Here is a 25,235-nt window from a genome sequence, read left to right as displayed (position 1 = left end):
CGAAATCACTCAATTTGTGTTTGTCTGTTTTATTAAGCTCTCCTGTGTAGAACTAGTAAATTATAGATATATGATTCTTTGTACAATTAACCCTGGCTATATAGTGTTTACTTTCACGTAATAATTACACTGGCAGAGTTTAAGGACTCTGCGTGAAAAATGTTTAACCTCAAGGCTAGAAGCCAGTCCTCAACTATGTACCACAATTTTTCGTGGACCATCGTTGTATTTCATTTTGAAAAATTTGTTTTAATGAAATGTGAACAATTTGATTATTTACTTCTGCAAACACGGTATCTCAGTATATTCTAAAACACCATTTAACATTATAGTCCAGTAAATAAAGAAACAGGCTGTTCCAGCATCAATGGTACTAGCACGAATAATGATGGTAAAACGAAAACTTCAGAGGAGAAGGAAAACAACCGTCCCTGTGAGTGACTATGAGAGCGATGTAATTGAATTGGATACAGGTTATGATGTTTCCGGTGTACTCTCCATATTTACAGACAGTGAGTCAGAAGTGGAAAAGAAGACGAAATCTGTTAAAATAATGCTAAAGGCACATAGTTATATGGTAGTTACTTATGAGGAGGAATTGTGGCCAGGGAATGTTTTGGAAGTGAAGAACAATGGAGCTGTTGTTTCATGTATAGTAAGAAGCGGCAATTACTGAGGGGAGGCAATATCCGCTATTAGTAACATCTGGGTGGCCACAAAATCAGTTGAACATTTGGAAGAAAATTGAAACAATTTGTAAGTTTTTACACCTTTGAATTATATCCATAGTTTGGCGTTGAAATTAATAGAGCAAGTGATAATAAAAATGAGTTTTTTTTCTGGGAAGCAATGTTTTCTTCATTTCATAATGGGTTTTCTGTTTCTCACCTCATAAAAAAATGAGAAACTTTAGGTGGCCGGTATTTTTGCCGGTGAGTGTAGTTGTTCATTATTGCAGGAAAATGACTTTCAGATTTCACTTGTTTATTGTGTGTTTATGCAATATGTACTAATAAAAAGAATCTAAGTACTTTTCATTTATTTTTAATATTTCTGTGCTAGATTATGTTTCTACCCTTAAATTAGAAACTCAATTTATTGATTTACGAATAATTACAGATCCAGCTATAGTCCATTCATGCTTTCAAGCATGAATATATGAGTGGACCACAGTTGGGCAACTCAGAATACAACTATGTACCAATGCTTATTATTTTTTCAACACTTGTAATTTTTTTTTATTTTATTGGGTTATTTTACGACTCTGTATCAACATCTAGGTTATTTAGCTTCTGAATGAAATGAAGGTGATAATGCCGGTGAAATGAGTCCGGGGTCAAGCACCGAAAGTTAACCAGCATTTGCTCGTATTGGGTTGAGGGAAAACCCCGGAAAAAACCTCAACCAGGTAACTTGCCCCGACCAGAATTCGAACCCAGGCCACCTGGTTTCGCGGCCAGACACTCTGACCGTTACTCCAAGGTGTGGACCACTTGTAATTAAATAATTTCAAACACATATGTCAATATTTATTTAATATGCACTTACAAGAGTCCGAAGCCAAAATTTCACTTAATCTGGATGAATAGAATTGAATATACAAAGAAAAATGAGACAAATGTGGACCATAGTTAGGGGAAACTACGGTAATTCAACTTGACAATAATAATTACTTTTATATGTTCTGCAATGCAATGTCACTCTTCCTGAGTTCAACTGCTGGCTGTTGTAATGTACACTGTAAGCATGGTCCTATATAATAATAATAATAATAATAATAATAATAATAATAATAATAATAACAATAAGAAGAATAAGAAGAATAGTAAATATTCAGCAGCAAAACAGTCGACTTTGTCAGTGATAGGTTATTGTATTTAGTATTTAAAGGAGGAAGGTACACCATTGGCCTGCAAAAATTTAGTGAAATTCATTTTTTTTTCTATATTTCAGCTATTATAAAAGCTAAAAGAACAAAGCTTTTCATGCTTATTATACACACAATACACTTTATAAAACACTATTCAAAATATTAAACTAGCTAATAATTCCCTGCAAAAATAATATCAAATTTGCACAATTTTTACAACCTTAAAGCATTTACATAACAAAATATATAATTAATTATAAGAATGATGAAAATAGAAATTACTGCTAGTGAAATGAAGTTCATGCGCCGAACAGCTGGCTATACCAAATGGGATCACAAAAGAAATGAAAACATCCTACAATAATTCAGAATGGAATCAGTACTGCGGTATTTACGCCGATACTGGGATAACTGGCATCCCAGTTTTCCTCGAGCAGTCTTGAATTACAGACCCGTAGGAGAATGATTACTAGAACGCCCTGTGAAAAGATGCAAGGAAAATTTTGTAGACTGAAACAGTTCCCTTTAGGACTATTATCTGTTAAGAAGAAGATGAAGATTATTATTATTATTATTATTATTATTATTATTATTATTATTATTATTCCATGTATTGTGGGTCCCTATCACTACGGCATGGCGTGTCCTCAGGTTGCGAATAGAGGAGGCGGCCTCCAGATATGGAGGGTAGCTGCGAATATATTGAATAAGCAGTCGTGGACAGCCGACTAGGGTTGGTCCTCCAGCTTGGGGGTTGGGCGAAGCACTAACAACCTCTCCCCGCGAAAAAACAGCTTGTTACGAATCCATACAATAAGCCTCGGAATGGGACTGATACTCTGGCACGACCACAGCAAAGAAATAAGGTTATGAGATTTGGTACTTGGAACGTAACTAGTCCTTATAGAAGAGAAGCGGTAATATTAGTAGCAAAAGAACTAGCTAGATACAGAATAGACTTCGTGGGAGTAAAAGAGATTAGGTTGGATGGAAATGGCATATCAAAAATAGTAGATTACTTGTATTATGGGGAAGAAAACAGTCACAAATTAGAAACAGGATTCTTTGTTCACAAATGTATAAAATCAGCAGTAAACAAGATCGAATTTATCAGTGACAGGTTATCATATTTAGTACTTAAGAGTAGATGGTGCGATATCGTAGTTATAAATGCTCACGCCCCTACAGAACAGAAAGACGACGATATAAAGAATAGCTTCTATGAGGAATTGGAACAGACTTTTGATCAGTTTTCTAGATATCACATGAAAATTTTATTGGGGATTTCAATGCTAAAGTAGGACGGGAGGACATTTTTAAACCAACTATTGGAAAAGAGAGCCTACACGTAACTAGTAATGACAATGGAGTAGGTTAGTCAACTTTGCCACATCAAAAACTGAAATTGTCAAAAGTATAACATTCCCTCATAGGGATATACATAAATATACTTTGACTTCTCCAGATGGATTGACACACAACCAAATAGATCACATCTTGATAGGTAAACGGAGACATACTAGTATAGTAGACATTCGAACATTCAGGGAGGCAGACTGTAATTCTGACCATTATTTGGTAATTGGAGAATTAAGAGAAAGACTATCAGTAGCTAAGCGAGTAGGGCAACAATTTAATATTACTAAATTCAATATTCTGAAATTGAAGGAGGAGGAAACTAAGCGACATTATCAGGTCGAAATTTCAAATAGGTTTGACACTTTAGAAAGCTACAATAAAGTTGAGAAAGAGTTAGATGTTAATAGCGTGTGGGAAAATATAAGAGACAGTATCAAAATTGCAGCTGAGCAGAGCATAGGTTATTGTGAAACTAAAAAAAAGAAACCGTGGACTTCCCCAGATGGATTGACACACAACCAAATAGATCACATCTTGACAAATAAACGGAGACATACTAGTATAGTAGACATTCCAACATTCCGGGGGGGGGGGGCAGACTATAATTCTGACCATTATTTGGTAATTGGAGAATTAAGAGAAAGACTATCGGTAGCTAAGCGAGTAGGGCAACAATTTAATGTTAGTAAATTCAATATTCTGAAATTGAAGGACGAGGAAACTAAGTGACATTATCAGGACGAAATTTCGAGTAAGTTTGCCACTTTAGGAAGTTCCGACGAAATGAGGAAAGAGTTAGATGTTACTAGCGTGTGGGAAAATATAAGAAATAGTATCAAAATTGCAGCTGAGCAGAGCATAGGTTATTGTGAAACTAAGAAAAAGAAACGTGGTTTGATGGAGATTGTTGCATGGTAGTAGAAAGAAGGAAACAAGCAAAATTAAAATTCATACAGGATCCAGTTGAGGAGTATAGAGATAATGAAAGACGGGAAGCAAGTTATACACTTAGGAATAAATAGAGAGGTTACTTGAACGGAATACTAAATGAGGTAGAAACAAATAGTGAGAATAAAAACATTCGAGAATTATGTAAGGGAATAAATGAATTTAAGAACGGATACCAGGCAAGTGTAAATGTTATCAACGATGAGAATGGTGACTTGCTTGCAGACTCTCATTCAATCCTGAACAGATGGAAAAACTATGTTGGGCAACTACTGAATGTACATAGACCAAATACTGTACAAACGATCGGGACGAAATTGAAATACAAACTGCTGAACCATTTATACACGAACCCACACTTGCTGAAGTCGAAGTTGTGATAGAAAATATGAAAAAGTACAAGTCTCCAGATATCGATCAAATTCCAGCAGAATCAATGCAAGAGGGTGGAAGCGCATTATCTAGCGAAATATATAAAATTGTACTTGCTATTTTGGAAAAGGAAATTGTACCAGAACAATGGAAGGAGTCCATAATTGTACTTATTTTTAAGAAGATGGACAAGACTAACTGTGGTAACTTACGAGGAATATCACTTTTGTTGACGTCGTACAAGATTTTGTTCAATATTCTTTTGAGAAGATTAACTCCGTACGTAGATGAAATTACTGGAGATCATCAGTGCGGTTTTAGGCGTAATAGAGCGACTATTGATTAGATTCTTTGTATTCGACAGGTATTGGAGAAAAAATGGGAGTTTAAGGGTATAGTACATCAGTTACTCATAGAATTCAAAAAGGCATATGGCTCGGTTAAGAGAGAAGATTTATATAATATTCTTATTGAAATTGGTATTCCCAAGAATAATTAAAATGTGTTTCAGTCAAACTTACAGCAGAGTCTGTATAGGTCAGTTTCTATCTGATGTTTTCCAAATCACTACGGGCTAAAGCAAGGAGATGCCCGTTACTTTATAACTTCGCTCAAGAATATGCCATTAGGAAAGTTCAGGATAACAGACAGTGTTTGGAATTGTACAGGTTACATCAGCTGCTTGTCTATGCGGATAACGAGAATATGTTACGAGAAACTCCACAAACGATTAGGGAAAACACGGAAATTTTACTTGAAGCATGTAAAGCGATGGGTTTGGAAGTAAATCCCGATAAGACAAAGTATATGATTAAGTCTCGTGACCAGAATATTGTACGAAATGGAAACATAAAAATTGGAGATTTATCTTTCGAAGAGTTTAAAAAATTCAAATATGTTGGAGCAACAGTAACAAATATAAATGACACTCGGGAGGAAATTATACGCAGAATAAATATGTGAAATGCCTGCTATTATTCGGTTGAGAAGCTTTTGTCATCTACTCTGCTGTCAAAAAATCTGAAAGTAAGAATTTATAACTCAATTATATTACCGGTTCTGTATGGTTGTGAAACTTGGACTCTCACTTTGACAGAGGGACAGAGATTAAGGGTGTTTGAGATTAACGTTCTAAGGAAAATATTTGGGGCTAAGAGGGATGAAGTTACAGGAGAATGGAAAAAGTTACACAACGCAGAACTGCACGCATTAGTAGATAAGAAATGACGGGGAGTGACAGGCTCCCACAGGCTCCCCATGTTACGTCATAGGGGGCGTAGCAAGTGACGTCATAGTGGGCGTGGCAAGTGACGTCATGGGCGTGGCTAAAGTATGACGTCATGGAGGGGGTGGGGGCTTAAATTATTACGTAGGAAAGGGGCGTAACGTCATAAATGGCAATCTAAGAGTTCAACGTTAAAGTGTGACATCATGCACACGTGCAGGTATGTAATGGCATGACATGTTCATACATGTTTATCTCCTCAATGTGGGAGGCGTAAATTATGACGTAAGAAAGGGGCGTAACGTCATAAATGGCAATCTAAGAGTTCAAGGTTAAAGTGTGACGTCATGCACACGTGCAGGTATGTAATGGCATGACATGTTCATACATGTTTAGCTCCTCAATGTGGGGGCTTAAAGTATGACGTAGGAAAGGGGCGTAACGTCATAAATGGCAATCTAAGAGTTCAAGGTTAAAGTATGACGTCATGCACACGTGCAGGTATGTAATTGAAGTTGTGGCATGACATGTTCATACATGTTTATCTCCTCAATGTAATGTCTGCTATGTGTGCAAATATTATGCTGATTCATATCCGGCGAGTTAATTGTAAGGGGGGGGGTGAAAGACACAAGTTCATACATGTCCTTTTTGTGCAAATATTATGCTGATTCACTCGCACTGCTATGTATGCAAATATTATGCAAGGTCACATCCGGCGAGTGTCCAAGAATTAATCTATCACACTTAAACACATACATTCTTTTTCTTAAGATTCTAATGTAATGGTAGTTTAATTGATTGGGAATGGGTTGGGTGTTGGAATGTGGGGCATAAATGGTTGTACTTTCCGGTAAAAAATTAATCTAGCACACTTGTAAATTAAACAGGATGTGGCTGAAGTGACGTTATAAATTTGTAATTGAAGTTGGAAATGGGGGAGGGGGTAAAAATTTGAAATACGAACGCTCATAGTGACGTAACTTAAAGTGTGGCGTCATAAATTTTTAATTGAAGTTGGAAATGTAATAATTTGAAATGCACATGTTCATAAAAGTTTGTATAGTAAATTGTAGGTGGGGAGGGTGAAATAGACATGTTCATACATGTTTGTATATTTGAAAGTGAGTTGTGAATGTTAAAATAATCGCTATCTGCTATGTGTGCAAATATTATGCAAGGTTGCTAATTTTACTGGTTGTACTTTAAGCCAATTGCTGAGTAATTGATAAAAAATATTAAGATTGTAATATCCTGGTAATTGAATTGATAAATAGTAATGGGAAATGGAAATTGGAATGGGGGAATTATTTATGGCGTAAATGGTTGTACTTTAAGCCAATTTATAAAAAAATTAATCTAGCACACTTGTAAATTAAACACATACATTCTTCTCATATTATTATTCCAATGTAATACATTTTGAAGTAAAATTGAGTGGTTTGTTTAGCGTATTTAATTTAAGCCATACATTATTACCAACATTAAATTCATCAGAATGTGACATTATTATTTCGTAATACAGTAATTGTAGCAGATAAATCAATGTAGATGTATATGTTGTGTAATGCATAAGTGTGCAAATATTATGCAAGCTTGCTGAATTACTTCCGGCGACGATGCAATTGCTGAGTAATGATAAAAGCATGTTTTTGAAGCACTTGCAACGTGTCATATTACACAGATATTGCATGATGCAAATAATATGCAAGCTGTTAATTCACATCCGGTGAAGACGCAAGTGCTGAATAATGACCTTATTATTATTATTATTATTATTATTATTATTATTATTATTATTATTATTATTATGGTTCCAATTTAATACATTTTGAAGTAACATTTATTGGATTGATTAATAATTTAATACATTTTGAAGTAACATTTATTGGATTTATTTTAAGCCATACATTATTACCGAAGCAGTTCGTAATATAGTAATTGCTTCTTCTTCTTCTTCTTCTTCTCATTATTATTATTATTATTATTATTATTATTATTATTATTATTATTCGTCATAAAGAAGATTAAAGTATGACGTTATAAATTTGTAATTGAAGTTGGAAATGGGTGAGGGCTGATTATAATTAGAAATACATACGGCATAACTTAAAGTGTGTGGAGGGTCGGTCCGTAGCTGTGGTGGAGAGCAGACGTGTTGCCGGGTGCGTGTGTCTAGTGAAGGGGAATATGGAAGCGCTAAAGAAGATGGTAGAGGACATGAGGGCAGAGATGCGAGAAGGATTCTCTAAAGTGGACTCTGCGACGAACAAATTTCTGGATATAGAGACCGCGTTGGCCTCCGTGATATCCAAAGTTGAAATGTTTTGAAGGAAAAATCGACTATCTGGAGAATCAGTCCAGACGTAATAACATTGTAATTTACGGCGTACCGGAAGAGGAAAGAGAGACGTGGGAACAGTCAGAAGATATGGTGCGACGGGTAGTGGCCCAACTGGGCATCGAGCTCCGGGAGTGGGACATTGAGAAGGCGCACCGAGTGGGGCGATCTTGGAGCAGGAGGCGTCCAATATTTTGCAAACTCGCAAATTATAAATTAAAAGTTATGATTTTGCAAGACGCAAAATACCTACGTGGGAGTGGCGTGTATATAAGTGAGGATTACAGCGAGCGGGTTAGGCGAGAGAGAGAATTTCTGAAACGCCATATGTTCGAGGCCCGGCGTCAGGGATGTCATGCCCTCATCCAGTACGCAAGCTCATTATTAACGGCAGGCTGTGGTCCAGAGTCGAACTGGAGGCAGTGGACAGCTTGGAGGAAGATGGGGCGAAGTCAGGAGCGAGGAATATAGAGGTCAGCCCAGAGGATACCGTGGTGGCGTCAGAAGAGAGAAGTCCGGGTTCGGAGAACAATGGGAAGGAAAATAGACCAACTGTTAGTGCCGAAAACACCTCAAAAGCGAACACCGCAGACCGGAAGAGGGAAGAAAAGCAGCCCAGTGGCAGTCCGAGGAATGGGGCGACAAAGACGACCACCTTGGAGCACGCCAGAGGGGAGAAGAAGCCGCAGGCGGGCCTACAGACGAAGGTGGACAAGCTGCCTAGCACCAGCCCGAGGGTCGTGGCTTCGATGGCAACTGCGTCGGAGAGTTGGAGAGGGGAGCGTGGACAGCAGCCAGTCGAGGAGAGGGCGGATGTCACACCCCTACGGAGGAGCTTGAGGAGCTCCACGGCGCCGCAAGTAAGTCAGGGAAAGAAGTAGAGGTACCTCACCCTCCTCAGCATTGCAGCCTTCAATATTCAAGGTTTTAAAAAGAAAGTATCATGTGATCGATTTATGAACTTTGTACAGTTCCTAGATATAGTGTGTTTCACAGGAACCTGGCTTAGCTGTAAGGATAATCTAGAATTGAACAATTTCATTAGTTTTAGTAAGGGCAGAGATAAGCGTGGCAGGAGGGGTAGGTGGGCGGGAGGTGTTTCCATTTCTATTAAAAAGGACATAGGAGATAATATTAATAATTTGAACACGGGCCTGGAAGTGGTTGTCGGAGTATCATTAAGAGTGGGTGAATTAGATTTAGTGATTTTGGGTGCTTATAGGCCGCCTTCCGGTTCGCGGTATGCTAATCCGCATTTCTTTGAGGACCTGGCAGAGATCGTTTCCAGTTTAACAACCAAATTTCCAGGGGCGGAGCTCATTGTTCTCGGTGACTTCAATTCAAGGACGGGCCGCGAGAACATTTCATTAGTAGGCGGGAATACGGAAGAGGACGACAAAAGGGGGCCAAATAGAAATAGTAAAGATAAGATTCTGAATGGGGAGGGAAGGGATTTATTGGCATTTTGTGACGTCTTCAATCTAGAAATTATGAACGGGAAATATGGGAGGGATCTAGAGGGACAGCTGATTTTCATAGGGGCGAACGGAGGGAGTGTGATAGATTACATACTGTGTAGCATGAATTTAATAGACAGGATTGCGGATTTCTGGGTGGGGGACAGGATTGAATCACAGCACTCACCTGTGGTTTTGCAGAGTCATGTTCAGTCAAATAATACAAATAAGGAAGAGAAAAGAGTTTGGGTGCATAACCGGGGCAGAACTGTTAACAGATATAAATGGAAGAGCGAGCTACAGGACACATTTCTCACTAACTTAAATGAACAGCTTCATGGGGGGGGCGGGGGGAATCGGCGGAGACGCTGACAAATATTTTAAGAACGGCAGCGGGTAGTATGGTGGAACGAAGAAAGAACAAGGAGAGCAAACGGGATGACTAGTATGACGATGAATGTAGGGTGGCTAAGAAGATGGCTGAAGAAGCCCTAAGGGTATTTAGACGGGTGGGGAATGATGAAAGTAGGATAAAGTATGTTCAATTGAGGAGAAATTACAAAGATATCATTCAGCTCAAAAAGACTAACTGGGAACTCAGGAAAGCAGGTGAGCTGAGTAGAGTGGTAGAGAACGGGGATATATCTGAAATGTGGCACACTATTAAAAGAATAAGAGGTGGGGGATGGGTAAGGAACGAAATTACACCAGAAGTATGGCGGGAATATTTTAGGGGCGTTTATGGGGAAGGAGAGATGTGGGGGGGGATTAGTGATAGGACCAGAAGAATTATTGGGGTTTCCGGAGGTTCCGGAGCTGGACGCAGAGATTTCACGGGGAGAAATTAGAAAAGCGGTTTCCTCTTTGAAGAATAATAAAGCACCAGGCTGGGATGGTCTGCCATCAGAAATATTTAAGGCTGCTCTTGTCAATGATAAATTTGTACAAAGGGTGCAAATTGTGTTTAATGATTAATTTAAGTATGGGAAATACCCGGAAATTTGGGCTACATCCATCATTCATCCAATCTATAAAAGTAAGGGTTCGATTGGATCTCCAGACTCATAAAGAGGCGTGGCCTTACTACCTACTATGGGTAAAATCTATTGTAAAATCTTGTATGAAAGAATGAAGGGGTGGGTGTCTCGGCATGGCAAAATTTCAAAATTTCAGATGGGTTTTATGGAAGGTCGTAGCACAGTTGACAACATATTTATTTTGGATTCCCTTAAACAGAAACAAATGTCTAGAAAAGGGGGGAAACTGCACTGCGCTTTCGTGGATTTTCGAAAGGCTTTCGACACTGTGGAGAGAGAAGCGCTTTGGTATAAATTGTGGGTGAAAGGGATGTCGGGCAGGATGATTAGGGCGCTTCAGGGGATATATAATAAAGTGGAATTTTGTGTTAAGTACGACATGAACAGAGTGTCTGAAAACTTTTGCAGTCGCAGAGGTGTGAAACAAGGTTGCATACTGTCTCCCTTACTTTTTAACCTGTTTATTGACGATATAACAGAGATTATGTTACGAGAGGACATCGACGCCCCCGTCATAGGGGACGTGAATATTCCAGTACTATTATACGCTGACGATTTGACATTATGTTCTAAAAGTGTTAAGGGATTGCAGAAAGGACTTGACAAGCTTCAAATATACTCTAGGGACTGGGGAGTGAAAGTAAATACTGAAAAGACGAAGACTATGACCTTTAAGAACGGATGTGTTTACAGTAAAACGGAGACTTGGACATACGAAGGCCGAGCACTGAACAACGTCAAAAGGTTTGTTTACTTAGGGGTAACAATGACGATGAACGGAAAATGGAATAAACATATAGACACTACAAAACATAGGGCATTGATAAAAGCGATGGAAACGCTGAAGATACGTAACAAAATCCCGGAAGTCTCTCTAAATTTATTAGATAAAGTATATAACGCGGTAGTTAGATCTACAATTACGTATGGGGCAGAAATTTGGGGTTGGGGAAGAACGGAAAAACTTAACCAGGTACAAAGCGACTTTTTAAAACGGATAGCGGGGGTGGGGAGGGGAACGGCTAACAGCGGAATCCTAAGAGAATTAGGACGCCATAGAGACTCAATAGAATGCAAGATAAAAGTTTTAAAGTACTACTTGAGGATTGTGCATGGAGATCAGTCTCTTATTAGAGCGGTCTGTTATAGGGAGCAACTCGAGAGGAGAGACCAAGTAACCTGGGCAGGTAGATTACGCAGAGGGTTGGAGGAAATAGGCATGGGATTCATAATCGGGGAAGATTGCAGGAACAAGCGAAATGTCTGGCGGAAAGTCAAGAAACGCCTGAAGAATATAGACAGGCAAATAACAGTAGGGGAATGTAGGGATAAGGTTGCTCTGGAGATCCAATCGGTGATCAAAACAAATTGGGGGACCGAATTATATCTCTATGGAGGGACCAGAGAAGGTAGACTGGGTTTAATCTGGTTTCGTCTAGGAGCCTGGAGGGCACTTAAAATCGTCAACGAAGAGGGGGCGAGAATATGTCCTCTTTGCGGTAGACGCGAGACATCACACCACATTTTGTCCGAGTGTGAAGCCACAGAAGCTCTGAGGAAACGATTCCTGCCCGAGTCCTTCATTACATCTAGCAGGGGGCACTTGGCGACATACGCTGTATTAAATAACGTTAAATCCTATGAAAGTGTGGGAAAATTTATGGCTACGCTTCGTCAGTTGAGGGGGCAATTGGCCGAGGGGGAGGAAGCCGATGGATAAGGGAAAGATTTATTAGTGTTGCAATGAGTAATATTAACATTGAGCGAATGATATAATTAGGGGATAATGTTCTTTTTTTTTGTATTGACTGTGTCTTCTGTATTTTATTGCGTTTGTATATTTTTATTTATATACTGTATTACCTTTATATTTATTATTTTGATTATTTGGTGCATCTTCAACAAGAAATTGAATTGTTTATACTGTATATATGTGTGTGTGTGTCACTGTGTGTGTGTGTTTTTCATATCTCCCTTTTATTTTATTTGTATTATTTTTGTGAAATTTGGTATAAAGTTAGATTAGTTATAATAGTGGTAATCAATGATAACGGTAGTAATAATAATAACTATTGTTTCACTATTTTATTATTAGTAGGTATTATTTTCGTTTTGAAGACTCAAACTGTGCATAGCTACAGCACGAATGGCCGTACGAGCTCGTGCGAAGAATCTTGTATACAATGAGTTTGTATAATTTATTATGCATCAATAAATGCACTTATCTATCTATCTAACTTAAAGTGTGATGTTATAAATTTGTAATTGAAGTTGGAAGTGGGGGGGGAGAGGATTTGATAAAATTCCAATGTAATAGTAATTTAATTGATAAATAGTAATGGGTAAGGGAAATTCGCAAGTGTTAATTGAAATTGGAATGGGGGAATTATTGATGGCGTAAATGGTTGTACTTTAAGCCAATTGTTAAAAAAAATTAATCTAGCACACTTGTAAATTAAACACATACATTCTTCTCATATTATTATTATTATTCCAATGTAATACATTTTGAAGTAAAATTTAGTGGTTTGTTTAGCGTATTTAATACATTATTACCAACATTAAATTCATCAGAATGTGACATTATTATTTCGTAATACAGTAATTGTAGCAGATAAATCAATGTAGATGTATATGTTGTGTAATGTTATTACATGTGCATAAGTGTGCAAATATTATGCAAGCTTGCTGAATCACTTCCGGCGACAATACAATTGCTGAGTAATGATAAAAATATGTTTTTGAAGCACCTGGAACGTGTTATATTACACAAATATTGCATGATGCAAATAATATGCAAGCTGTTAATTGACATCCGGCGATTGTTCTCGCAGCGTCTTATGTTACACAAATATTGTATTGATTACAATCAAATAATAGCTATCTGCTATGTGTGCAAATATTATGCAATGTCACATCCGACGATGAAATTGCTGAGTAATGATAAAAAAACATGTTTTTGATTATGTAGCATAATGACCTTGGAGGTAATATGGCTGGATGATGAGGTGAATTATTTAGAAGTGTAATGAAAGAAGTATTGCAGTTTTGAATAATTGACATTGAACAAGTTTAGACAGCAGTGGGAGGGGGGGGCAAGATGATGAATAATACGCTCGAATTTATACAACTATTACACTATCATATATTTTATAATACATATTTTATAAAAGATCTTTGTCAAAAAAAACTTTGGTAGTGTAATAGCAGCCATAGCGTTAATAATGTCTCACAATATTTATTTTTTATTTTAATTTAGATGATACTGCATCCCCAGTCTCGGTTTGAGCTGAAGAAGAAGAAATCGCACAATTTAAATGCTCTGAGTGTAAAAAACAGTGACCATGATGAAGCGTGGTGAATGTTAAGCTTGATTATGAAGAATGTTCGAATTGTAATAAATGTTCTTTTTGGAAATAGTTTTGCACTGTAATTTCTTCTATGTCTTAACCATCCATTTCCATCCCACTTAACCAAAGGGTTGGGTTCGTTTAGAGAATTAACCTATAACACTTTCCTTTCAAATATTAGTAATCCTTTTCCAATATTAAGAATTGGTATATAGGTTTTCAAATATTAATAATCCTTAAGAATTGGTGTATAAGTTGAGATTATTCTAAACATATATGTTACCAGAATATAACATAATTCCAGTGGTAGCTTATTGATTTGGGAGTGGTGGATTTGAAATGTTCATTACATGTTTGTATGATAAAACCTGAGGATGATTGAGAGAATGTGAGAATGTCAATGATTAAACTGAATCTAGTCATTGGGGATGGGGATGTGCTTGGTAAAAGAAAATAGTAACAACATAAAATTATGCGTATATATTTATTCATAAAAAGAAATACAATGCACAATGCGTTATTGCAACGATATGCTGTTACGTTATTACAACGACATGCTGTTGCGTTATTGCAACGACATGCTGTTGCGTTATTACAACGACATGCTGTTGCGTTATTGCAACGACATGCTCTTGCGTTATTGCAACGACATGCTGTTGCGTTATTGCAGCGACATGCTGTATTGCAAGCTAGCATAATATTTGCTGAAAATAGTAGATAGCTATTATGTGCATACAGTATTTGTGTAATATAATACATCGCAGGTGGTTGTCAAACAATCACGGGATGTTAATGCAGGCTTGCATCTCATAGCAGATATCGAATATGCTTCACCAGATTTCGAGAAAATAATTTAATATTCTGATGATAGGAAGTTTCTCACAAATATCACCTTAAAAGCATAATATGATAAGAGTTTTGTTGTGTAATATTAGTTACACTTAAAACAGATACATTACCTAGGTAACTTTGCTTTGTACTGTAATATTGTTTTTATTAGTTTATTGATTACTTTTGTAATGCTAAAATACCATCAATATAAATTCCAACTTGTGTCATACTCAATCTCTTTCTTTAGAATTTCGCTTTCTTTATGATCCACTTAATACAGTATAATATTATACTACTCTGGAAATTAAGTTGATATTACGAACTGCTCTAAATCATACTTTCGCTAATAATATATGGCTTAAAATAAAACCAATAAATGTTACTTCAAAATGTATTAAATTGGAATAATAATAATAATAATAATAATAATAATCATAATAATAATAATAATAATAGAAATAATAATGTCACATTCTGATGAATTTAATGTGGGTAATAATGTCAATTTTGGTGAAAACATTATCACAATTGGGATTCACTAACTGAAAATATATTTCAATACTCAGTGCATTGTATTTCTTTTTATGAATAAATATATACGCATAATTTTATGTTGTTACTATTTTCTTTTACCAAGCACATCCCCATCCCCAATGACTAGATTCAGTTTAATCATTGACATTCTCACATTCTCTCAATCATCCTCAGGTTTTATCATACAAACATGTAATGAACATTTCAAATCCACCACTCCCAAATCAATAAGCTACCACTGGAATTATGTTATATTCTGGTAACATATATGTTTAGAATAATCTCAACTTATACACCAATTCTTAAGGATTATTAATATTTGAAAACCTATATACCAATTCTTAATATTGGAAAAGGATTACTAATATTTGAAAGGAAAGTGTTATAGGTTAATTCTCTAAACGAACCCAACCCTTTGGTTAAGTGGGATGGAAATGGATGGTTAAGACATAGAAGAAATTACAGTGCAAAACTATTTCCAAAAAGAACATTTATTACAATTCGAACATTCTTCATAATCAAGCTTAACATTCACCACGCTTCATCATGGTCACTGTTTTTTACACTCAGAGCATTTAAATTGTGCGATTTCTTCTTCTTCAGCTCAAACCGAGACTGGGGATGCAGTATCATCTAAATTAAAATAAAAAAATAAATATTGTGAGACATTATTAACGCTATGGCTGCTATTACTCTACCAAAGTTTTTTTTGACAAAGATCTTTTATAAAATATGTATTATAAAATATATGATAGTGTAATAGTTGTATAAATTCGAGCGTATTATTCATCATCTTGCCCCCCCCTCCCACTGCTGTCTAAACTTGTTCAATGTCAATTATTCAAAACTGCAATACTTCTTTCATTACACTTCTAAATAATTCACCTCATCATCCAGCCATATTACCTCCAAGGTCATTATGCTACATAATCAAAAACATGTTTTTTTATCATTACTCAGCAATTTCATCGTCGGATGTGACATTGCATAATATTTGCACACATAGCAGATAGCTATTATTTGCTTGTAATCAATACAATATTTGTGTAACATAAGACGCTGCGAGAACAATCGCCGGATGTCAATTAACAGCTTGCATATTATTTGCATCATGCAATATTTGTGTAATATAACACGTTCCAGGTGCTTCAAAAACATATTTTTATCATTACTCAGCAATTGTATTGTCGCCGGAAGTGATTCAGCAAGCTTGCATAATATTTGCACACTTATGCACATGTAATAACATTACACAACATATACATCTACATTGATTTATCTGCTACAATTACTGTATTACGAAATAATAATGTCACATTCTGATGAATTTAATGTTGGTAATAATGTATTAAATACGCTAAACAAACCACTAAATTTTACTTCAAAATGTATTACATTGGAATAATAATAATAATAATAATAATAATAATAATAATAATAATAATATGAGAAGAATGTATGTGTTTAATTTACAAGTGTGCTAGATTAATTTTTTTTAACAATTGGCTTAAAGTACAACCATTTACGCCACCAATAATTCCCCTATTCCAATTTCAATTAACACTTGCGAATTTCCCTTACCCATTACTATTTACCAATTAAATTGTTATCACATTAGAATTTTATCAAATCCTCCCCCCCCCCCATTTCCAACTTCAATTAAAAATTTATAACATCACACTTTAAGTTATGCCGTATGTATTTCAAATTATAATCAGCCCTCACCCATTTCCAACTTCAATTACAAATTTATAACGTCACACTTTAATCTTCTTTATGACGAATAATAATAATAATAATAATAATAATAATAATAATAATGAGAAGAAGAAGAAGAAGAAGAAGAAGAAGAAGCAATTACTATATTACGAACTGCTTCGGTAATAATGTATGGCTTAAAATAAATCCAATAAATGTTACTTCAAAATGTATTAAATTATTAATCAATCCAATAAATGTTACTTCAAAATGTATTAAATTGGAACCATAATAATAATAATAATAATAATAATAATAATAATAATAATAATAATAATAATAAGGTCATTATTCAGCACTTGCGTCTTCACCGGATGTGAATTAACAGCTTGCATATTATTTGCATCATGCAATATCTGTGTAATATGACACGTTGCAAGTGCTTCAAAAACATGCTTTTATCATTACTCAGCAATTGCATCGTCGCCGGAAGTGATTCAGCAAGCTTGCATAATATTTGCTCACTTATGCATTACACAACATATACATCTACATTGATTTATCTGCTACAATTACTGTATTACGAAATAATAATGTCACATTCTGATGAATTTAATGTTGGTAATAATGTATGGCTTAAATTAAATACGCTAAACAAACCACTCAATTTTACTTCAAAATGTATTACATTGGAATAATAATATGAGAAGAATGTATGTGTTTAATTTACAAGTGTGCTAGATTAATTTTTTTATAAATTGGCTTAAAGTACAACCATTTACGCCATAAATAATTCCCCCATTCCAATTTCCATTTCCCATTACCAGTACATTACAATCTTAATATTTTTATCAATTACTCAGCAATTGGCTTAAAGTACAACCAGTAAAATTAGCAACCTTGCATAATATTTGCACACATAGCAGATAGCGATTATTTTAACATTCACAACTCACTTTCAAATATACAAACATGTATGATCATGTCTATTTCACCCCCCCCCCCACCTACAATTTACTATACAAACTTGTATGAACATGTGCATTTCAAATTATTACATTTCCAACTTCAATTAAAAATTTATTACGCCACACTTTAAGTTACGTCACTATGAGCGTTCGTATTTCAAATTTTTACCCCCCTCCTCCATTTCCAACTTCAATTACAAATTTATAACGTCACTTCAGCCACATCCTGTTTAATTTACAAGTGTGCTAGATTAATTTTTTACCGGAAAGTACAACCATTTATGTCCCACATTCCAACAACCAACCCATTCCCAATCAATTAAATTACCATTACATTAGAATCTTAAGAAAAAGAATGTATGTGTTTAAGTGTGATAGATTAATTCTTGGACACTCGCCGGACGTGACCTTGCATAATATTTGCATACATAGCAGTGCGAGTGAATCAGCATAATATTTGCACAAAAGGACATGTATGAACTTGTCTTTCACACCCCCCTTACAATTAACTCGCCGGATATGAATCAGCATAATATTTGCACACATAGCAGACATTACATTGAGGAGATAAACATGTATGAACATGTCATGCCACAACTTCAATTACATACCTGCACGTGTGCATGACGTCATACTTTAACCTTGAACTCTTAAATTGCCATTTATGACGTTACGCCCCTTTCCTACGTCATACTTTAAGCCCCCCACATTGAGGAGCTAAACATGTATGAACATGTCATGCCATTACATACCTGCACGTGTGCATGACGTCACACTTTAACCTTGAACTCTTAGATTGCCATTTATGACGTTACGCCCCTTTCTTACGTCATAATTTACGCCTCCCACATTGAGGAGATAAACATGTATGAACATGTCATGCCATTACATACCTGCACGTGTGCATGACGTCACACTTTAACGTTGAACTCTTAGATTGCCATTTATGACGTTACGCCCCTTTCCTACGTCATAAGTTAAGCCCCCCACCCCCTCCATGACGTCATACTTTAGCCAGCCCATGACGTCACTTGCCACGCCCACTATGACGTCACTTGCTACGCCCCTTATGACGTAACATGGGGAGCCTGTGGGAGCCTGTGGGAGCCTGTCACTCCCCGTCATTTCTTATCTACTCGCATTGTATTCTTCACCTGACAAAATTAGGAGCATTAAATCCAGACGTTTGAGATGAGCAGGACATGTAGAACGTATGGGCGAAACCTAGAAATGCTTAGGTATAGAGTATTAGTTGGGAGACCGGAGGGAAAAAACCTTTGGGGAGGACGAGACGTAGATGGGAGGATGATATTAAAATGGATTCGAGGGAGGTGGGATATGGTGATAGAGACTGGATTAATCTTGCACAGAATAGGGAACGATGGCGGGCTTATGTGAGGGCGGCAATGTACCTGCGGGTTCCTTAAAAGCCATTTGTAAGTAAATAAGTATTATTATTATTATTATTATTATTATTGTTATTATTATTATTGTTTTTGTTGTTGTTCTTGTTTTTCAGGAACAAGTTTGATATACAGTTTAATTTTTCAGGTTCATATGTAACTGAACTAATCACAAATATCACTGTTTTGTTTCGGAGTATATTTCCATTACGTGCTGCTGATTTCAAATAAGTACATAATTAGGGTAGGCATGGACAAAAGTGCGCACGGGGCAAAGATACTAATCTAGTTCCCCACTCCACCTATTTCTGAGTGTGATGTGGCAGTCCTGCATCTCCAGTTGAGAGTTCTTATGGTTGAAGAGTCAGACGTGTTATGTACAGTAAGTGATTTGTGCTTTGAAACTTTGGAGGTATGAGACGAGTTACTTTTTTAAACGTTCGATGTAAATATTTGCTATTTAATTCGGGTCTGTCTTCTATAACAAAATCCCAAAGAATTATTAATACCTAATATACAGAGTGTTTCCGAGGTTGTGTTACAAACTCTCAGGGATGATGGCGAAGGGCACATGTAACAATTTGAGATAAGAAACCCTGGTCCGGAAATGACCGAATCGAAAGTTACAAGCAAAAATAGTTGTGTAGAAATTAAATAATTTTATTCCTCCGTACACGTTATTTATGTGTATTTATCTGTACATCTTACACATACTGTATTGATCTGACGTTGTTTACGCTGTCTACTTACAGTATTCCATTCAGTGTGCTGTCTGAGGGATGGGGACAGGAAACTACACTAAAGCAATGAAGATAGCGTAATGTGTAACGGACTTGGTCGGTCCTGATATGCACGTCTGTAGACAGCAGTGTATGTGTACAAGTTGCAGTGTCCAGTCGATCAGTCCTAGTGAAATGGAGGAGTACACGAGAGCGGAATAAGCATACCTGATTTTCGAATACGGGTGAGTCAATGGGAACAGTAGACAAGCTCACAGATTGTATCGGTACAAGTACCCATACCATCTTTCCACGACTGTTCCATAGGTTAAGGGAAGGAGGGCACGTGGTGCCAAATTACAATTCCATTTCCGCACAACTATTTTTGCTTATAACTTTCGACTCAGTCATTTCCAGACCATGATTCCTTATCTCAAATTGATACATGTGCCCTTCACCATCAACCCTGAAAGTTTGTAACACCACCTCGGAAACACTCTGTACAAGTACATAACCTAATTCACACTTTAAGCTTAGTTGTTAGTGGAGGAAGTTGCTATAGATGGCAGCTGACATCAGCAATTTAAAAATCAGTGCCACGGGGCAAAGATCCTTCGAACTAGGTTGGGCATGTGGATCTTTGCCCCAGAACGTCTGTCTTTCTTTCTTCTCGTTTTTTATATTGAATACGTAGGGTTATTGAGCACATTTAATGGTTTTAATTTATAGTTAACTATTTCACGATTCCTTATTGAAATAAAATTAGCTTTAACTTCATGTTCCAGAAAATAAAACTGTTACGAATGTTACTAATTTAAATGCACAAGAATAAAAGCTGAATTAAACATGTATATTATATGAAATGAATGAGAATTTTAAAGGATAATGCATATAGTTCTATGGAGCTAGATTAATGGAAAAAGAGAATAACATCTTGAGGTTCAGGAAAATTGTGTATCTATAGGAAAAATCGTTGCACACAGGCAGATGGACACGTTTTTAGCATCTGAAATATTGAGAACGTTTACTTCTGTAATTATTTCGAAATCGACTCCTCGCATCATCACTATTTTACTTTTTTATTATTATGAAGAAGTAAAAAAATCCGAAAATTCTGTCAAGTAAGCTCGGAATATTAATCGATCATAATACGAAACTAGAAGAGAGGTAAAACTTCAGTCAGTTAGATAGCTTCTGCACAGAGTCGCTGAGTGGTAATACATATTGGTCCATGACGACTTTGATGATAATGAAATTCTTTTCTGTTACGACTAAGCTCCGGAGTCAATCCTCTTTTCTGTCCATGAATGGAGGCTCTGAGGGACCGAGATATACAGAGAGGAGTCTCAGCGCGGTGACTGACCAGGAGCAAATCCAATTACATATACAAAGAGCGCCGTCATCTGCAGCGCGCGTATGAAAAAATGCGTCCCACCCTTATCTCCTGTCCACATTTCTTACACCGCCACAGGTTAGAATGTGCGACGCGACGTTGGAAACGGAACCAAATTCAGGAGTCCGCATAGTATAAAGGGGTGTAGTCCGCTCGACACTATACTCACATAACGTAACTAATTATAACGTGCAGGAATTACTCGTTTCCATAACGACGTAGCACAGATCTGTCAAATATAAAGAGACAGGCCTATAGACAGCTCGACACAAACTTCACGCAACTTAAACGTTATAGCTGTAATGAAGAAGCATCTGTTTCTCTAGCACGAGCCAGCCAAATATCATGAGATGCAATACGCTCAACACGAACTTCACACAAAGTATGCGAGCCGCTGCCTTAATAACGCATCAGATACATAAAATAGAAACTCAAGAAATATAGACAGCTGAACACGACCTTCACTCAACGTTAACATAAAACGTCATCGGCGTAGCTCAGTTGGTAGTGCGTTTCCCTGCTGATTCGGAGTTGCGTTCTGGCGTGGATTTGATTCCCGCTTGGACTGATCACCTGGTTTGATTTTTTCCGAGATTTTCCCCAATTGTAAGGCCAATGTCAGGTAATCTATGTCGAATCCTCGGATTCATCTCGTCAAATACCATCTCTCTATCACCAATTCCAACGACGCTAAATAACCCAGTAGTTGATAAAACCTCGTTAAATAACAAAGTAAAAAAATTAACACAAACGACTTAGAATAGCCTATATGTTTCAATAACTAAGTACGTACCAATAAATACACAAACCAATCGAATATTAAATGATGTAGCACACTCACTTGGACTTTCAATATTAGCTGAATCATACAAAGTATAAATACAGCCCCTATAACAACGTGATAAATACACGACTCTATCAAATATCAAAATATGAAGGCTATGCTGCACAGGACGGATTTTACAGTAGGTTAATGGCCACGTGCATCAACGTCGATTAGTATAACCACCGGTTAAAATTAATTTATGAATTTGTATGGCTTTAATTACCTGGGACGTCAAACGAGTTTTTCGTAATGATAAAAGATTCTTCTTACTAGCATAATTTCCATAACAATTTTGCTTCATTCTTCGATCGTACTAAAACAAACAAAATAAATACAAAGTAATTAAAACTTCTGCATTACTAATGCTATTAATTCGAGTTTTCATTGGACAATGTCAATAACACAATCAAAGTTATTCCAGGAATCTTAAATAATTAATGAATTAATATATTTTTGGGCCTACAGAAGAAACAATCTGTTACCAGGAAGCTATGTCTGGAAACGTACCGTTTAACCGTTATAGATGATAATTAGAGCGATTAATAAAATATGTTCCTGTGTTACCATGTACCATGACAATCTTTTGGCGCATCTGTTGGTTGAGTGACAGTTTAGACCAACGAGCTAGAATTCTTACTTCAAGCTCGTTGATTTAGACACTTTGAGTACCAGGCTGATATTTCATGCTACCGGAAAGGTTCCTTTTAGAAGACTGCCTTTTCCTGCTTAGTTTATATTTTTGATAGTATGGCTGTCAGAACTTATTGGTATACCCTTTGTATATAGGACAGTTAGAGGCAGTAGAAGAAAATCTGACCTGATTCATCGTCATGGTAGACTCTAACAATTATAATGTCACTTGAACGTTGTTTTCTGGCAAGATGGATTGGAAGAAGAGATCCTGTTGCTTGGCTACTGTGATTCTCAGATTTAAGTCCTCTTAATTTTTTCTTGACGGGCCATGTCGAAGAAATTGTTTGCAAAATACCTGATCACAGCAAGCAGGAATAACTGGAAAGAATCTTGTTTACCTTTAATAAGATCTCCTTTCATACAGCATTCACACATTGCAAACGACTAGCCTAGGTAACAGGATGGTGTGGCCATATGTATGGACCTTTAGCATCTAAACCAGCGTTTTTCAACCTTTTTAACATGTAGCAAACTAAATTTGTAATTTAAAATCCCGCGACACACTCATAGCCCATAATCTAAACCAGTGGTTCCTAACTAGGGGAATTCTTTCATAAAACATATTTAAAATACGATATTTTTTATGATTGGTCCACAGTGACACTTGAGACGGACAAGGTTGCAGTTGTGGATAGTCTCGTGGTTCTCCCGTTTCCTCATATTAGGGATATACACCGTGTCCCTTTCAAAGCTCCCACATTTTAATTAATCATTGCTAACAAAATATGCGGAATTATGAAATGAGACTGGTTTTACAAGAAACAGAAACTCAAAGAATTTTCATTGTCACACACTAATACACCTCTACATGTGCACCACAGTAGCACGAACAATATCAAGTCTGTATTCGATTTCGTTCCTCGTTCTGTCCAACATGTCCATTGATACTATTGCAATTGTGTCACGGATACGGATTCGTTAATCTTGAAGATCTTGTAATGGAGTTGTAAACATACGGTCTTTTACATAGCCCCAGAGGAAGAAGTCCAGCGGAATGATGTCTGGCGAACGTGGTGGCCACCAAATTGGTCCGCACACAAACCAGCGGTCTGAGAAGGTTTCTGTGAGGGAATTCCGAACATCCAGGCTTCAGTGTGGGAGGACTCTGTCTTGTTGAAAGATTACTTGAGGTTGCAGATCATCTACCTGGTTGTACAAGAACTGTTCCAATATGTCTTGGTATATCGGACCAGTTATTGACTCCTCATGGAAGAAAAAAGGATCAATAATCCTGTTCTTCATCAGACCACACCAAACGTTTACTTTTGGGCTATCCCGGGCACTTTCACGGTAGACATGTGGATTTTGTGTACCCCAGATACTTACATTGTCCCGATTGACAAGTCCTGATACGTGAAACGTTGCCTCGTCTGAAAAAAGACTATTCCAAGAAATTGAGAGTCCCTCTCAATACGATCCAGCATTTCAATAGCGAATGTCTTTCGTCGTGGCCTGTCATCTGGTTTTAATTGTTGAATGATTTGCACTCTGTAGGGGTACAAACAAAGTTGCTTATGAAGCACTTGATGCATAGTTCATCTCGGCACATTGAACTGTCGAGATGTATGACGAATTGATTTTTGAGGACTTCTCTGAAATCCTGCTCTAATTTCTTCATTCTTCTCTTCTGAGACAAGTCGACGAGAACCATTGCATTATTTGTTAATACTCCCATCCGCCAGAAACTTCTCACATCATGCCTTAACGGCTTTCCCATCAGGTGCATTTCCTCCATATTCTCTCCGGTAATTTCTTTGCACTGTAATTATTGACATACGAGGGCTGGAAAGAAATAAGTGGCAACACTGTTTTATCCCGACGCAGAGAGTTTTGTTCGATCTGCTGTTAGCAACACATGTAGAGGGTGGGTGAAGCTATACAACTCGAGTGGCGGCGCTAGTGTAGGTGCTGCAGTGACAGGAGTGGCGTGTGTTGAATGCAGGTTGTAAAATCACACCGCCCGAAACGGGATGTTTTCCAAGTTGGAACAAAGTACCTGGATAAAGATCGAACTGGCCCGTAGAAAAAATGCCAGAGAATGTCACACTGGACTACATGAAGCGTGCGGGAAATGAGGCATTGCCATATCGGACTGTGGCACGTTGGGTTGCAGCTTTTCGTACAGGACGTGATAGTGTGCATCAGGATGCAGGTGGAGGTCGACATGGGGTCGAAAACCGAGTCATTGAATTGATTCAAACTTTGCTGCAT

General features: G+C 36.9%; 1 protein-coding gene across 2 annotated transcripts in view; it reads right to left on the bottom strand.

The window, feature by feature from the left end:
- Positions 1-25,235, bottom strand: part of LOC138710214 (beta-1,4-glucuronyltransferase 1-like) — a 622,862-nt gene that overhangs the window by 516,425 nt on the left and 81,202 nt on the right. The gene's annotated exons all lie outside the window — the stretch shown is intronic.

Source organism: Periplaneta americana, chromosome 12 (assembly GCF_040183065.1).
Source record: "Periplaneta americana isolate PAMFEO1 chromosome 12, P.americana_PAMFEO1_priV1, whole genome shotgun sequence".
NCBI classification, from domain to species: Eukaryota; Metazoa; Arthropoda; class Insecta; order Blattodea; family Blattidae; genus Periplaneta; species Periplaneta americana.
This window is presented reverse-complemented; position numbering and strand designations above follow the sequence as displayed.